The 11,446-nt window shown below is 39.1% G+C and overlaps 1 non-coding gene across 1 annotated transcript; it reads right to left on the bottom strand.

Annotated features, from left to right (window-relative positions):
* Window positions 1-7,853: 7,853 nt before the first annotated feature.
* LOC118017684 lies at window positions 7,854-7,960 on the bottom strand. The gene has a single exon (XR_004681210.1). It is a non-coding gene; the product is annotated as a U6 spliceosomal RNA (small nuclear RNA).
* Between the last annotated feature and the right edge of the window lie 3,486 nt (window positions 7,961-11,446).

Raw genomic sequence — 11,446 nt, 5'->3', positions numbered from 1 at the left:
ATGTCTCTTCATCCCTCTTGCCACTTCGCTACCCTAAATCTCTAGTATCTTTTACCAGGGCTATTATAATAGCCTCCTAACTAGTCTCCTTGCTTCCATTCTTATCCATCTCCAACGTGTTCTTCACACAGCAGCCAGAGTGGCCTTCTCAAAGTATAAATTGGACTATCCCTATTCTGCATAAATTAGCATAATGGTCACAATAATTACAACGTTCTACAAGGTCTCTCAGATATGGCTCAGCCTAATCCCAACCACTTCTTAGAAATCTCATCCCTTACAAGTCTGGTTTGGCTTGATAGTAGGTTACAGTGAGGGAGTATATGTGAGAGATTTAAAGTCCTTATAATAATAGCTACTATAAGCCCAACTCTGTACTAAATGGTTTACTTACAGAATTTATAATCTCAAACCACACTCCCCTGCAAGGAAGGCATTAATATACCCATTCTACAGATGAAGAAATATAGATGTGATGTCACTTAGCTGTTGACTGGAAGAACCTGGACTCAACCCTAGGTCTCTGTCACTTCAAGGTGGACCCTATATCTAATTTATCTCTGTGTGCTACTTAATGCCAAACAAATATGCTGCCTCAGAATCAGTAACTATTTGGGGTTTTTTTTTTTTTAGATTTGTTTATTTATTTGACAGAGAGATAGAGCCAGAGAGCACAAGCGGAGGGAATGGCAGAGGGAGAGGGAGAAGCAGGCTCTGCACTGAGCAGGGAGCCTGATGCAGGGCTCAATCCCAGGATCCTTGGGATCATGACCTGAGCTGAAGGCAGATGCTTAACCATCTGAGTCACCCAGGTGCCCCCAGAATCAGTAACTATTTGAACCAGAATTTGAACCCAGAACTCCAAAGCCTGGGCTCTTTTAATGCTACTGTGATAACTCTTACTCTTCTACTGAGAAGTCTTCCATGGAGACCAGGAAGCCACAAGAATCATGCTGGCCATGCAGAAGAAATGTTAAATGTCTCTCTTAGTGATAGTCAACCCTGGCATCATAAGCTCATGGAGAACTTTCATAAAATAATGATGTGGAGGCCCTCTCTTCAGGGAGTCTGATTGAATTGGACTATGGTGGAACCTGGGCTCCAGATACATTTTTTAAAAGTGCTCCAAGTGATTCTAACTTGTATCCAGAATTGAGAAGCTGTTTTCGTTTGGTGGGAAGGTGCCTGGTTCAAGTTGAGATGATCCTCATGGGCTGTTTCTCCCTTTTTAAATCCACTGGCCTGGCCAGGTGAGGAGGCAGCCTCAGCACCTGGTTAACTAGAGTCTGATGGAGAGCCTATATCACTTCCTAGATGGTACACTTGGACAAGGGAACACTTTGAGAGGCAAATATGATAAAGGGGGTCTTTAGAGACTATTTGGTTACACAGAATCATTTGAACAATAGTTTCAGATCTCTTCCAAAAATTCACTTCATGGTGAGCTGGTTCTGAGGAAATGTAATCAATTCCTACCCTCTTCCAGCAATTTCTTTTCAAGTAGGTGAATGGCTCCTGAAGGTTGAGGCTCTCTTCATCCCTAGGGGCAACTTTGAAAGTTTGGTTAAGATCTGCAGGGAGTTTGGGGGAAGGATGAGGAATTAAGGATAAGAAGGAGACATTAATAAACTCTCTCACTTTCCTATTCCACTGAACTGCCTTTGTACAGACTTGAGATGATCCATCAGCAGGTTAAACTGGGAGTTAAAATATACTACTTTTCATTTTAAGGAGGAATAGTAGTCACATTGTTTACCGTCTGCAAATCTTATCCTGTAATGCAAAGATTACCTCAACAATGGGCAACCTTCCTCCTCTTCGTTATCACATAATCCCTGAGTATTGTTAATAGCATCAAAATAACTGGAGTCTAAGTTTACTCCCTTTATAATGGTAGAGCTATATGATTAAAAACCTGAACTCTGGAGCTTGATTCTTTAGCAGATTAGGTTCTTCAGATTCTGAGAATCTCTTCCTTACCGATGGAATATTTTAGGAAATTTACTTTGCCTCAGTTTCTCTGTCTATAAAATGGGAACTCTATGTGGATTAAAATAATCAATATGTGTGAGTACTTACAATAGTTCCTGGCACTTAGTAAATACTATATAAATATTTATCTTAAAATATTATAAAATACACCCCACAACCAAGTGGATTGACTGCTAGTTTGTCAAACTTCCATGAAAAATTTAGGATAACGTTCAGTCTTTGAGTTTGGTGGTATTCCCTATCTTATATACATTTTAATATGAGGTAGAGAGTAGAGAAGACTTCTCTATAATATTCTTATCATCTTTCAGCTCATCAAAAAGGCTGGGTTATTAGCTATGGGCTTCTGGGGTACTCCATGTAGCATCACTAATGCCAGGAGAGACCCATAACATCCATCCTTGGGCACTATTTCATCTGCTTCCATGCTTTCTTAATCCTTTCAATTCCTTTGTTTCCCCCAAACTCCACTCCTTAGCCTCCACTAGGGTTCTGCCTGATCATCTGCTTAGGCTGGCATAATTTATCATTTATTCATGTCTCTTGCTTCCAACACTGTTTAAAGGTTGGAGGTTAGATCTTGAGAATGGATGTAGGAAGGCAAGAAGATGCTCTCACCATGGTTTGGTCACAGAATGAGTCTCTACATGATAATCAGACCTTTCATTCTATCACTATTAATTGTTTGCTGGTGTATCTTTTTAAATTCAGCATCATTATAAAATTTTTTCTCTGCCATTTATTTTCTTGGATTGTTATGTGTCGAATTTCATGTGAAGTATATCTATCCCACTGTGAAATCATAAATAATAACTGCTATTTACTGAGCACCTTACCTTGTACTATACACAAACTATATTGACACTGTATATACTAAGACCCCTCAAAAGTAAGCAGGTGTTATTATTCTTATTTAGAGTCAAAGAAATCTAGTATAGAGGGATTCCTTCATCTACATGATATTGATTTTCAAGACCTTAAAAGGTGAATCACTTCAAGAACCACAGGCACCAAAATAAGTAAAGACTGCTTTAACCACATTTTAACATTTATTCTTGAAACATCACAGTGAAGCATTCATTATCTTTCCCATTTTTTAAATAGGAAAACCAAATTTGAGAGGATTTAAAGGGCATGATGTAGGAGACATAGCTAGTACAAAACTGGACCCAAAAGCCAGGTCTCCTGACATGAATCCCACATCCTGCCCATTATACCAGTTGTATATACAGCCCACACTTCTTTGTGGCTTTTCTTAGTGCAAAATTGGAACCTGGCATGCAGTAGATTATCATCATATATTTTTTGAATAGATGAATGAGAAAGTGAAGACTGTCTTTAGTCTCTTCTTCACCTCTTTTCCATGCACCCCCTAGATAGCTAATCTTAGTTGATACTTAGCAATTTCCTACCCTGTGGCTCTCGGGCAGCTTCCTGTTCCCTGTTCCCATTAAGAACTTAGCCATCTTTTATCCCATTCTTTCTAGTTTATAAGAACGTAAACTATAAAACCAGTTAACATTTATTAATTATGTACTATGCATTAGGTACTTATCATATTAAATCCTCATAGCAAATGTAAAGGTTGAGGATTATTATTTCCATTTACAGAAGAAAAAACCAAAACCTTAAAAATTACATGACTTACAGAGCTAGAAAGTGTGGAATCTGGCATCCTATCCCAGATTTATCTGACTCCTGAAGTTGAAGGCCATACTTGCTGAACTCTCCTGCCTCCACACAAAGCCGACAGTGACTGCCAAGAGTTTATTTTTTTACTCATCCCTCCCAGAAGACACTTGAATTTTAATAAGGTCTTTCAACACTTTAGCCCAACAATTCTCTAAGTGAAGTCCATGGGCCTCTGGAGTCTTTAAGAAACTTTTAGGAGGTCTTCAAAGTCACAACTATTTTCATAATAATACTAAGATGTCATCTGCCATTCTCACTGAGTTAACATTTGCACTGATGATGGAGAAGCAACTGTAGACATAACTGCTGCCACTTTAGAACAAATCAAGGCAGGATACCCTACTATCATTGCATACTTCAACACCACACACTCATGGGAAAAACAAAAAGGCAGTTTTCTTAAGATTATCTATGATGAAGCTGTATTATTAGTTTTATTAAAATCCCAACCCTTGAGTACACATATATTTTTTAAAAATTTATTTGTTTATTTGAGAGAGAGAGAGCACACAAAGGGGAGGCAGAGGGAGAGAGAGAGAGAGAAACTTTAGCAGATTCCATTGAGTGCACAGCCCAACACAGGGCTCAATCCCATGACCCTGAGATCACCCCCTGAGCTGAAACCAAGAGTCGAACGCTTAACCAACTGTGCCACCCAGGTGCCCTAAGTACACATATTTTTAGTATTTTCTGTGACAAAATGGGAAGCACACATAAAACACTTTTGAGGCACACCAAATTCTCAAGAAAAAGCACTTGTGAGATTTTTTGAGCTGTGAACTAAACCAGCCACTTTTGCCATGGAACACCATCTTTTCTTGAAAAATTGACTGACAGACAAACTGGTTATTCAGACTTGAGTATCTGGCAGACATTTTCTCAAAAATGAACAAAGTGAGTCTGTCATTTCAAGGAAAACCGCTGACGCTATCTGATTTCAATGATAAAATTTGAACTTTTGGTGAAAATTAGAAATTTAAAAAATTTTACCTGCCACCATGAGCTTGACAAGTTTCCAATATTTAAAGATTTTTCTTTTAAGATCAGTGGTGATATTAATAGACATGAGATTTTTTTATATTGTATAATAAATGTATCAACATTTGGAAGGGGCGCCTAGGTGGCTTAGTCGTTCAGCGTCTGCCTTCAGCTCAGGTCATGATCCTAGGGTCCTGGGATCGAGCCCCACATCCGGCTCTCTGCTCAGCGGGAAGCCTGCTTCTCTCTCTCCACTCCCCCTGCTTGTGTTCCCTCTCTCACTGTGTCTCTCTCTGTTAAATAAATAAAATCTTAAAAAAAAAAATTTGAAAGATCTGCATAACTCAGTGAATCAATATTTCCTAGATGATTAATATATGATATTACAGAACCATGCATGGGTAAAAGATCCATTCAAAGTGCAGGACAGATCAATGGATTTTAATGTAATAGAGTATGAAAAGTTCATTGATATGGGGTCAGGTTCCATACTACAACTAACCTGTTTTGGTGTACTAAAAAAAATCACCACAGTTATCTAAAAAGTCTGTTGAAGTACTCCTCCCTTGCCTAATTACATACTATGTGAGGTGGGATTTTCTTCATAACCTTCAACCCAAATAACATATCACAACAGATTGAAAGCAGAAGCAGATCTTAGAATCCAGCTGCCTTCTATTAAGCCAGACATTAAAGAGATTTTCGAAAATGTAAAACAGCGACAGTCTTCTCAACCAAATATATTTGTTTTAGAAAATATATTTTTCAGAAAAATATTATGTTAATATATGATGGTGTATTGTTTTTTTTTTTTTAAGATTTTTTTTTTTTTTTTAATTTGACAGGGGGTGACACAGTGAGAGAGGGAACACAAGCAGGGGGAGTGGGAGAGGGAGAAGCAGGCTTCCCGCCGAGCAGGGAGCCCAATGCGGGGTTCGATTCCAGGACCCTGGGATCATGACCTGAGCTGAAGGCAGATGCTTAATGACTGAGCCACCCAGGTGCCCTGGTGTATTGTTATTTTAAAAGAAATTAATGGACTGAAGTTTTAAAATTTTCTCAGTTTTAATTTCCAATATGGCAAATATTGAGAGGTATAACTCACACAAATGAAAGCTCTTTGGGATCCCCCATTATTTTTAAGAGTATAAATGAGATTTGAGACCAAAATGTTTGTGAACCACTGCTTTAATGCAAGGAAGTGATAATTTGAGTAGTTCTGATAAACCAGTGGACTGGGCATTGAGCAAGAGGACTTTTTATCCTCTTTCTAAAAACCAAATGTACAATCTATGCATATTCCTCTGAGAAAACTTGCTCCCAGGAAACCCTCAAACAAGACTTTGGGTTGCATGCTCTCCCTACATTACCATTTCACAATGCTCAGACAAAAGCTCAGCATGGCATGCATTTATTCAGATTTTTTCATGGATCATGACCTTTCAACTATAGGAGTCAGCAAAGGGAGGGGATTTCTATATAGTACCACTGGGAGGGTATCTTTCACCCCCAATGTGAATCTTAGTCCAAGAACATTTCTTGACGGGTTCTGAGAGTCTGTATCTAATTAATCACCTCTTCAGACACTTGAGTGGACAGCCCTTGGGGCAGGAAGGGAGAGGCCTGGGAGGCAAAGCAGAATAAACATCTTAATCCAAATCAAGACTGAGGCCAGCTGTCCAGGCTGTCTTGTGGCCACAGCTCACAGGGCTGCTGCTTCTACTTTATCCCTTGAAAGTGCCTCCTTCCCTCTCCTTCCCATGCAAGCAGCCAGTCCAGTGTATGAATTTGTGGGTTGGATTCTAATTGCTAGCTGTGCTGGGAAGCCCGCCTCCCTCTAATTCAGCCTTGACACAAATAGCTAGAAAGTTCACTTGCAAAGCCACAACTCCCATAGCAATGCCCTTGGGGGTTCCCTTCTAGAGAGAGAACTTCTATTCCTTTCAAGTCAATAGCTACTTACCAAGCACCTATTTGATACTTAGCACACCCTGTGAAAAATGAATCTGAAAAACAAATTTGACAGAATCATAGAGGCTTGGAGTTTCTAGGTTTCTCATCATAGCTCTACTCTCCCACAGGGCCCACCAGCCTCTACTTGGACCACTTCAGTGATGAAGACCTGGCTGCCTCTTCAAGCATTTTTAGAGAGCTTTAGTTGGTAGAAAATTCTTTCTGCTTCTCTAGGAGAGGCAGCATAGCACAGTGGTTAAGGCACATAAACCTGGGTTTTAATCCAATCTCAGTCACTTATGATCTTGAGCAAGTTGCTTTATCTATCTATGCCTCAGTGTCCTTATCTGTAAGAAGGGAATAACAATACCCATCACACGCTGTTGTTGTGTTAAAATAAACTATACTTGTGAAATATATTGCCCAAGTCCTGGCACAAGTTAAGTGCTTATTAAGCCAGTTCTGTCATGTAGTCACCTTTGACCTTTAGCAAATTTGTTAATTCAGATCCTTTTGTAACTGAAATAATACCTACAACTTAGGGTTGTCAGGATGCATCCCTCATTAGGAACTTACTAGTTTTAGGACATTGGGCAAGTTATTTTAATCTTTTAAGCTAGATTTTTTTTTCTTTATCTGTAAATAGAGGTAGCAGTGCTTGCTACCTAAAGGGGTTTTGTGAGAAATAGAGTATATAAGATACATTTTAACTCTGTGCTTGGTAAACAGTAGACTTAATTAGCATTCACTTCGATCCATTTGCCCTGAGAAATGTCTCCCTTGCATGGTCTTTTGTCCACTATTTGGATCTACACAGACTAAGTCAAATCTTTCTTCCAGTTGGATCCTTCATTATAATGTTTCCCGTGTGTCTTCTTTCCTCTGGTGTATACTTCTCCAGTATCTCCAAAGCATTTCTTGCATAATGTTTTGAGCTTTTTACCATCATGGGAATGTTTCCCAGATGACCTCTAGTTTGTCAAGGTTCTTTTCAAAATATGATGTTCAGAATTAAATGTGAAATTCCAGGTGAAGATTGACCAGCCCAGAACAGTTTGAAACCATCATCTTCATTGTGTATGATGCTGAATCTCTTTGAATGGGACCCAAGATTAAGTGGTAGACTTGCCATATTATTAATTCATATTGAGCTTGTAGTCAACTTAAGTCATAGTATTTAACTGCTGTTAAAACATGTCTCTCCTATTCCATACTCATGAAGTTTAATTTAAGAAAGAAAAAACATGGAACACCTCACAACTTTATGTGTCATTCTTGCACAGGAGCTAGGCTAAACTTCTCTCTATCATTCCAATATCAGTATATGTGCTGTTGAAGTGAGTATGTTTAATTTTTTTAATCATAAATATAGGATTTTTTTCTTGATCTCTGATAAAACTGGTTTCATTATTTTGACTCATTCTTCTTACCTATTTCTTTTCAAATAAATCTGGATTTTGATATCCAGCATATTGCCTACTTGTTGCATTCTCTGCTTACATATTTAATCAGAATGTCCTTTATTTAATTTAATTAAATTGTTGAAGAAGATAGGCCAAGTCAGAGCTCTGTATGGTGAAAGAGAGTGCACTTCACCCCCATCCAGGTGGATTTTGATCAACATTATGAAGGTCTGGTCAGTTAAGTGCCTATAAACTTTCTGTATTGTAATACCATCCAGCTCTCAGTTCTTTACCATTTTACATACTCCATGCTTACAAAATGATGAAATGAAGTGCTCTCCCTTCTCTATGGCCCAGGGGAAAGCATATAGCTGAGAACAGGGATTCAAATCTTTGTTCTTTAACACACTTATTGGGTGTCATGTGGAAAGTTACTTAAACTTACCCTTGATTTTCCCATATGCAAAAAAGACACTATTACATTCCTCACTGTTTACTGAGAATATTAAGAATGGTGATAATTAGAATAAAGTCTCCATAAAATGTAGATATTGCTTGTTTCAGTAACTGGACTGGAACACAGATTATCTTTGTATATGTTTTAAACATACAGATGAAGAAAAGAGGCTCAGAGAAGTAAAGTAGCACCAAGATTCAAACTCATATCTGTTTTGCTTAAAAATACATTATCTTTCCACAATGTTATGCAACCTCACTGAGAATTATCTGTATAAAGTGCTTTTTGTTATAAAATCCCAGATTGATATGAATTGTTATAATTTAGTTTACCAGTTAGAAAAGACAATTAGGTTCATTTAGCATAATTTGTCCTCCATGAATGCAAGTGGCTACTGGTGATTACAAATTCTCCTTTTTATATACTCACAAATCACCTTTCAATAATCTTTTTGCTAGTTTTTCTTTTCTTTTCTTTCTTTTTTTTTTTTTTTTACTTTAGATACAATAGGTTTATAAATTCTAGGCTTATCCCTTCTTTCTTAGAAAAACTCTAAATATTTATCCTTCTCTGGGTTTCTGGTACTTCTCACATTGAGAAATAGGCCATGTTATTTTGTGTGGGTTTTTTGTTTGTTTTTGCCTACAAAATGCTTACATATAACTGTGAGAAACTAGACAATAGGGTAAAGAGTTACAAAAAATATAGTCAGGTATTAAAATGAATGACAGAAATCAAGAATTGTCCTAGATGGTCAAGAAAGTGATCAAATATGAGCTACAGGTATCAGCAAAGACCTCATGGTAAGGACTGTAATTCTAGACTCCCAAAAGATCAGTACTTGATTTTTGAATTTTCCATAATCAAGCAAGGAAGCACTAATTGTGTTCCTTGAAGATTCCAGGAATCTGTTTTCACTTTCCTATGCTTATTGGGCTCCTTCTATCTGCATTGGTACCAAGTAGCAGTGCCAACTGTCAGAGCTAACTAGTCCACTCCTGTTGACCTGTGGTCCATGAACTCAGATACACTTTGCTGAGAGAATCATCAGAAGAGCCTAGGGGGAAACCTGTGTTGACTAAAAGCACATGGAGTAGTTACTGCCCAGAATTCCTGAAAAAAAAAAAAAATGGAGCTACAAAAATTCCAGGCACTTATGCCCAAAGTCTGTAGGTTTTTATTTATTTATATATTACAAACATGTATTCAACACTTACTCAATATTGGGCACTGGGCTAAATGTTGGAGATAAAAAGTCAAACTCAACATGTCCTCTAGGAAGTTTCTCATAGAAGATGAAAACTCAACTTTTAGTTGAATTTTGAGGAGCCACCTGCTATTAGTTGGATGAAAATGTGAACAGAGGTAAGGTATACCAGAAAGTGGAAACAGGTAAGGGAAAGGAAGCAGAGAAGCATGAAAAACCTGTCCAATTTGGGAAACTAAAAATGCTTTTAGGTGATTAGACAGTACATTGACTGTGAGGGAGGGATGGGGGCAGAGATAGAGGAGTGGTCAGGAGCCAGATGGTGAAGAATTTTGGTTGCTAAGATAGGGAGTTTGAACTCTTATCCTGGAAGTTGTGGTGGCACACTGAAGGAATTTAATCGGCAAAATGAAATGATTATAACTATGCTTTATTTTTTTATTATGTTATGTTAGTCACCATACAGTACATCATTAGTTTTTTATGTAGTGCTCTATGATTCATTGTTTGCATATAACACCCAGTGCTTTAAAAAGATGGCTTTTATTAGAGGTGTGTAGAGTAAATGGGAAAAGAACCATTCTGAAACCCAGAGAGTCCAGTTAGGAGGCTGTGGCAGTAATCAGGTTAGAAGCAATAGCTACTGACTAGAGCAGTGACCATTAGTGGGAATCAAATAGAGGGAACAAATGCAAATGATATTAAAGGAGGTAGAATTCAAGTCCTCTGTGACAAGAATGACATAGGAATAAAGGGGTAATAGTTAAGAGTCTAGGACAATTCTCACATTTCTTATATGGCTCACTGCATTTCTTATGGTTCCTTTCATTGAGATGGGGCATGAAGTGGGAAGATCAATTTTTGGGTGGTAAGATGATGAGTTCAGTCTTTGACATATTAAGGTTTGGGGAGGGAGGAAAAGATGGCGGAGGAGTAGGGGACCCTATTCCAAACAGTCCCCAGAATTGAGCTGGATATCTACTAGACCACTCTGAATACCCACAAAATCAGCCTGAGATGTAAGAAGATATATCTGGATCTCTACAAACAGAATATCACAGGCAGTTGGCTTCGAGGTAAGAAGCAGGGAGCTGTGATTCCACGGGCAGATATCAGCAGATAAACAGAAGGGGGAGGGAGCCTTCAGGATCCTGCACTGCCAGAGTGCGAAAGCCTCCTGTGCTGGGGAACGGGCACAGACTCGCTGACCAGTAGCGATGGGGAAAGGACTTTAGGGCAGCCCCCTGGGCTGAAACCTGGAGCGATGGGGCCGCACGTGTGAACTGGGGGCAGCTGGTGGTTTTAGAAGCACAAAGGGAAAAGACGTGCCCCAACCTGGAGGCGAGGACTAGGAGTGTTGCTGAGGGGCACACAACCCAGGACACTGCAGTTTTTAGCAACACAGACAGAAACAGATAGTGTGGCCTGGAGAGCTCACTGAAGAACAGACTGCAATTTCTCTGTTCTGAGGCAGAGGGTTGGAAATGGTCTCTTCTGCTCTGACTCTCGGAAAGCCACCAGGGAAAGCTGCCAGAGAACAAAAGCCCCCCAAAAACGGTTTTCACTGAGCCCATCCCCCCACACACACAGGGGGCAGGGCAACTCTGCCTGAACAGGGTTGCCTGAGTAACAGCGCGGCAGGCCCCTCCCACAGAAGACAGGCTGGGAGAACAAGAGGCCGGCAACCCTTGGGTTATAAACAGATGCATCTTGCTTGGGTTATAGTCAATAATTTGGACTCTGTACATTCCCTCAACCACCCCT

This window comes from Mirounga leonina, unplaced genomic scaffold (assembly GCF_011800145.1).
Source record: "Mirounga leonina isolate KUSES-001 unplaced genomic scaffold, KU_Mleo_1.0 Mir_104, whole genome shotgun sequence".
NCBI lineage: Eukaryota > Metazoa > Chordata > Mammalia > Carnivora > Phocidae > Mirounga > Mirounga leonina.
This window is presented reverse-complemented; position numbering and strand designations above follow the sequence as displayed.